General features: G+C 41.7%; 1 pseudogene; it reads right to left on the bottom strand.

The window, feature by feature from the left end:
• Positions 1–424: 424 nt before the first annotated feature.
• Positions 425–6,126, bottom strand: part of LOC114053972 — a 29,829-nt pseudogene continuing 24,127 nt past the window's right edge.

The raw sequence follows: 6,126 nt of genomic DNA, 5'->3' as shown, positions 1-6,126 counted from the left end.
AGGCTTATTGGGTCAGCCAGGAAACCAGCCACAGCTACCCCAGGACTCCCCAGCTCCTCTACTTCAATCCCCCCTAAGGTTTGCAAAGGAATGAAGATTGGGGGAAGTACAGGAGTCCCAAAGGCCGCAGGCCCTACTCATCAGTCATCTCTTCAGCTAAGTGCTTCACAATCACTGGAGGACAGCACACCCCACTTTGGCAGGGACAGAAATGGGATTTTGAGGTCCACAGACTCCAAGTGGGGAGGGGTGGGAGGAACCCTAGGGGGACTGAGCCGTGATTCTCAGCAGGTCCCAACCCAAGTCTTGGATGAGGTGGGAGTGGGGAGAACAGATGCAAAAATGGAGGGAAGGAGAAAGATACAAAAGAAGGGGGGAGGGGCAGGTTCTTGCTCTGATCCTTCTCCCAGGAGTCAGGAGATACCTAGATAGAACATTTAGCCAAGCCACTTTTGTCAAATACCCCCCCCAGGGGCAAAATAGATGGCTATCACCCCAAGGCCTGCTGCTAACACCATGTAGCTGTGACTGAGTGGCTCAGCCGGACAATGGAGCCAATGAATAAAGATGGTGCCACCCGGGAGAGGAGGAAGGCACTATCTAGGATGGCTAAGTTCAGGCAGATGCCCTGGCCTGGGCCCCAAGTCTCAGCTCCCCAACTACCACCTCACTGATACATCACAAGGGGAGGCCCCATAGAGTGGGGGTGAGGAAGGAAAGAGGCGCATACTGGAAGCCCCCCATTAGGAAAGGGTCCCCCAGCTTTGGGGCCTGCCAAGAAGCTGGGTGGTCAGGCTGTCACCCCTGCTATTGCTGCCAGTGTTCCCTCTATATTTGGGCAGCAATACCTGCTTCTCATAGTGGTAGAGTGAGGCCAGGGTATGAGGCAGCATCTGCAGGGCTCAGAATGTGAAGCCTGTGAGGGCTGCTGAAACAGTCACCACAGCCAGGTTCTGGGATAGACATGTCATACCAGCAGCCACTGGAAAGGCGAACACATGAGCCAGATACACTGCCCGGGTCCCAAAGCAATGCACAAGTGGGTCCATACCCAGCGAGAAGAGCAAGGAGACCATACACTGCAGGAAAAGCCCAAGGCTCCCCATATGCACAATTTCATCATCTGGGCATTGGTGCCAGGTTCAGCCCTAGGCATACCCTGATACAGCCCTTCACCTACAAAGTCAGTGTAGAAGAGAGTGAAAGTCACGAGTGCCATCCAGGCACAGAGCTCAGCCATGAAGGGCTGACATAGAGCTGGTGCACTTAGCAGCACACCCTGTGGAGATGTGGCATCAGGGCAGCTGGGTTTCAGAATGCAAGGTGGGCAAGCATGGACATCAATGAGAAGGAGCAGTGAGTACTGGGAGCCCTTCAGGGGGGTCAAATGAGCCCAGGGCTGCCTCCTCAGCCACCAGCAGTGTGGCTGCCATGGATGTGAGGAAGATGAAGGTATGCAGGCCAAAAAGACACTCCTCCTGGGTGCCTAGATAAGGTGCCAAGACATTGGCATCCCAGTCAGTAGCTGGCAGCAGGTACAGCAGCCTCCCAGGCTGATCATGAAGACATACATAGAGAAAGCCTGATGGCAATGGTTTGGGTCCCAGAAAAGGTCAGAGAGCATGGCCTCTAGTGGGGTAAAGCACAGCTGGCCACACCCAGGATCAGCAGCGCCAGCTCCAAGGGCCAAGCATCTGGGTACACCAGCCCAGTCAGGCGAATTATTTGAGGAATGAGAAAAAGACTCAATAGCACACCCAAGAACAGGGCTAGATGAAAGGTCAGCATCATCCATAGTACCCACACCAGTAGCCACTGGCTGAACCCAGGAGTGGGACAGATACCAGGCCCAAGACAGGGTCAATGAATGACCAGGACCATTGTCATAAACTTCTCTTGCACTCCAACTTCCAGTAGCAAAGGTGGCACATAAGTGATGCCTGTAGCCAGACTTCTAGGTCAAAGTTCAGCAGATTGACCAGCAGGAATTGGGTTAAACCATCTCAACAGACTGGTTAAACCAGGTTGAGGATAACTGACCAACCTCAAACCCAATTCATTACAGATACATGTACACAGCCTGCATAGGGATAATCAATCAAAATCCAAAACAAAGTGCACCTCCTTGTGATCGCATCAGGTTTAACTGAAAACTCCCAGTTCAACTCCTTCTATTAGCACCTACTATGTGCATAATACCATTCAGCTTTGATATTTCCAATTATGCTTATTGCATACTCACTGAGTTATAAAATTCAGTAATTCCCAATGAGTCTCTAATGCTTGAAAATATGGGGTAGAAAATAATAGCAGATTTAATTTCTGAACAATTCCCATTGCACTATTACAGACACAAAGGCATTAATCCAGGGCAACTGGTGAATTTTCTAAATACCTAATCATTTCTTGTCTTTATTCTTTACCTCATCTATTTCCTCTTTGCCTATTACTATCCATGCTTTAACTCAGGGATTCTACCCACTCTGGTAATCTCCAAAAGCCTATGGATATCAGGATAATGTTTTCCAATGCAGAAAATAAAATGCATGAGATTCCAGAGGAAATCAATTCTCTTAAAATATAATTATCCTTTTTATAAAAAAAAAAAACAAGTTAATAGATTCCCACAGGTTAACGATACCTACTTTAACTCATCTACCATAACTTCCCTCTTTCTTTTCCTGGTTTTTCCCTCTGATCTGAGGAAATCTAATTATATTTTTGACCTGGAAAAATGGTAACAGGAATAAAGGAGGGTGGAAAAAAGACATCCCTAGAATGCCAGGAATCACTTTTTAAAAATGACAAACAAATATGAACTTTGACACTTTTTTACCTTCGATACAATGAACCCTGGAGATGGTATAGGCCAAAAATCTATTCTTTATAAAATTCAAAAGTAAAAATGTTGGTGAAAGACCAATGTGGTGGCCAAAAGGAGGCTAATGAAAGAGCCAGATGAGAGAGGATTCTGGGAAGATGGCAGAGTAGGTCAGAAAATTCCAACTCTCCCGATCCCCTCCACAAACAAGACAAAATAGGACATCAGGGTGAATATAGAGTGCTAAAAATAAACAGGAGTTGGTGTAGAACAGTGGTCTTCCTGAGATAACCAAAGATTGGAAGAAAGATCCCAGGACAAAAGTTTGACTGAGTGAAGTGTAAACATCTCCAGGCTAGCTCTACTGAGGGCAACTGGGTTGGGCGGTAGCCTAGACCTCAGCCACAGGGATTTTCACCTCCTGGACAGTGTGGGGAGACAGGTGTCTAAATGAGGAAAGATTGAGGGAGCCTCTGCTGACAAGGGACACCAGGCCCAGCTGTGCTCCTGACACACGGTCCTGGGTGAGAAGGAACCGGCACAGACTTGGTGAGTGCAGAAGCCATTGGGCTGGCTGTGGACACTATATATCAAAGTGCAAAAGAACTGGGGTTACAGCCAAAAACATCTTACCCAGCAAAGTTAAAAACAAAAAAAAAATAAATATTCAATGAATTGAAGGACTTTCAGAATTTTATTGCAAAAAGACCAGAACTAAATAGAAAATTTGACATACAAGATCCAAGAGAAATATAAGGTAAACATCAAAGGCTAATTATAAGGGACTCAATAAAGATGAATTGTTTACTTTTTATATGTGGAAATGTAAATTATATGTCTAAGATTGTCATTAGTAATTGGGTAGTTCAAAAGAAAGAGAGGGTAGAGTTGAGTATGATGGGAGTCTAAAAAGCAAAATAATGGAGGAAAAGTTAAAAAGAGTGATTATTTCATACAAATGAGGGGTAAGAGGAAGAACTGATACAGAGGAATTATATGGGGGAGGAGGATGGGTAGTTCTGGAATCCTACTCTCAATGATAATGGGTTAGAGAGAAATATATACATGTAGGTAGGTAGGTAGGTAGGTAGGTATAAAAGTCTTTTAAATTCAGAAAGAAATAAGAGGGCAAAGGGATAGGATGAAGGGAGAGTATAATGGAGGGATTCTTGGAGGTGGGGTAGGTTAAGGAATAGGAGGGCAAGGTAGTGGGTAGAAATAAAGTAGAGAAGTGAGGTGAGATAGGAATAGGTTAAGAAGGCTAGTGAAGAACATAAGAAGAAGAAAAATATACAAGTAATTATAGATTAGAATGTGAATGGGATGGATTTATTCACAAAATGGAAATTGATAGCAGATTAAAAAGTTTAATTAAACATGTTGCTTTTAGGAAATGCTATAAAAAATGAGAGATACACACAAATACAAAACGAAGGTCGAGTAGAATTTATTATTTAAAAAAGCAGGGTTAGTAATCATGATCTCAGACAAAGTTAAAGCTAAAATCAGATTTAATCAAAAGAGAAAAATAGGGAAACCACACTGTATCAGCAATATTAATCAATAGTTTTAGATCACATAAAATAACCAGACAGCAAAAAAATGAGTATACCTGCCAAAACAGACACAGGAATTATACAAATATAAACACAAAACACCTTTTATACAAAGTTAGATCTAAATAATTAAAATAATATTTATCATGCATGGATAGGTAAAGCTAAAATAATTTTTTAAAATAACAGTTTTACCTAATTAATACATTTATACAATACCATCCCAATTAAATTACTTAAAAATTATCTTACTGAGACAGAAAAAATGATAACAGGGTTCATTTGGAAGAGCAGAGGGTCAGGAACTTTAAGGAAACCAGGGGGAAAAGGTATGAAGGAACTAAATTCAGTAGTATCAGACCTTAAACTATATTATAAGGTGAGAGTAGTGTTGAAGTATAAAATAGATAATTTTGATTATTTTAAATTAAAATTTTCCTATGTAAACAAAACCTATGTAGCCAAGAACAATGGGAATGTAGAAAAGCTGGGGGGAAAAAAACTCTCCCAGACAATCTCCCAGATAGAATGTGATTGGGTTGGAATATTGTTGTGGTGTAGGAAATGATGAGCTGGTGAATTTAGAAAAACATGGACTTGTGAAGGACCTTTCCACTTACAAAGAAATAGATAACAAGTAGAAATAAGCACAATATGGTCTTATGTACATGCATTTGACTGTATTTGTAAATGTGTGTATGCATATGGAGATCTATGTATATGTATGTGTATATGTATATACGTATGTTTGTATATATGTATGTGTATATGTATATGTATATGTGTGTGTATCCCAATTAATTGTATCTTTTTTGGGGGGGAGAAAGGGGGAAAATAAAGTAGAAGCACAACAGAGGACAAAAGAAAACATACAAAGAAGCAAAGAAAAGATGGATAGCTTTGAAAATAATGTGTGGTATTTATTATACAGGTTTTTTTGAAATGGAAATTTGTTGCTTCATATTGAATCCTTTCTTATGTACTGCTGTGTACATGGTAATGTTTTTTTTCTTATTTTGTATTTAGGTTTAAAATAAATTCAAATATAATGAAAAGAAAGAAGGAGATAGATGAACTATTGGTAAAACCCAAAACATAATCCTTATTTTATAATGGAATGATCTAAGAGCCTTAGGTTCAATCCATTTACCATAGATAGGAAATCAATTTTTTACTAGTGGAACCATTCCAGTCCTCCAGAAGTTGTATCTGCTTCATCCCAAAGTGAGCCCCTAGCTCTCTTCGCATGTATCATTGTAACAGGAGGCATTTGGGGACTGCTGCAATGTGTATCTCTAGGTCACTATGAATCCCTTCAACTTCCATAGCATCTGTGATTAGATACCCCGTAATCTTTCCTGTGATTGGCTGCCAAGTTATAAAACCACCTCTGATCCTAATACCCAAGGCAACACGTTTAGCAACAAGTATGGACAGGGTGGCAAACTTCTTGGCAAGCCCAGTGTGCCAAGTTCCAATCCTCAAAGGCCAGCAACTCTGGGAACCGCCCAGGGAAAGAACTGCTGTCAGGGAAAGAACAGTTGTTCTAAGCAGGCTTGCAGCCTTTAGCTCAAATAAGGAACATTATATGCAAAAATGATGTCTCACTTGCAAATGAGTTTCAGTCAAGCAACCCAATAAAAAGAGATAGGGACTGGACCTGTGATTTCACTGATTTAGGAGACCTGAGGATGATCTATATCAAAACAGGTTCAAACCATGTCTGCAGTTTAGAACTGCCTGGAGAAA

Source organism: Vombatus ursinus, unplaced genomic scaffold (genome assembly GCF_900497805.2).
Source record: "Vombatus ursinus unplaced genomic scaffold, bare-nosed wombat genome assembly UNPS02014812.1, whole genome shotgun sequence".
NCBI classification, from domain to species: domain Eukaryota; kingdom Metazoa; phylum Chordata; class Mammalia; order Diprotodontia; family Vombatidae; genus Vombatus; species Vombatus ursinus.
This window is presented reverse-complemented; position numbering and strand designations above follow the sequence as displayed.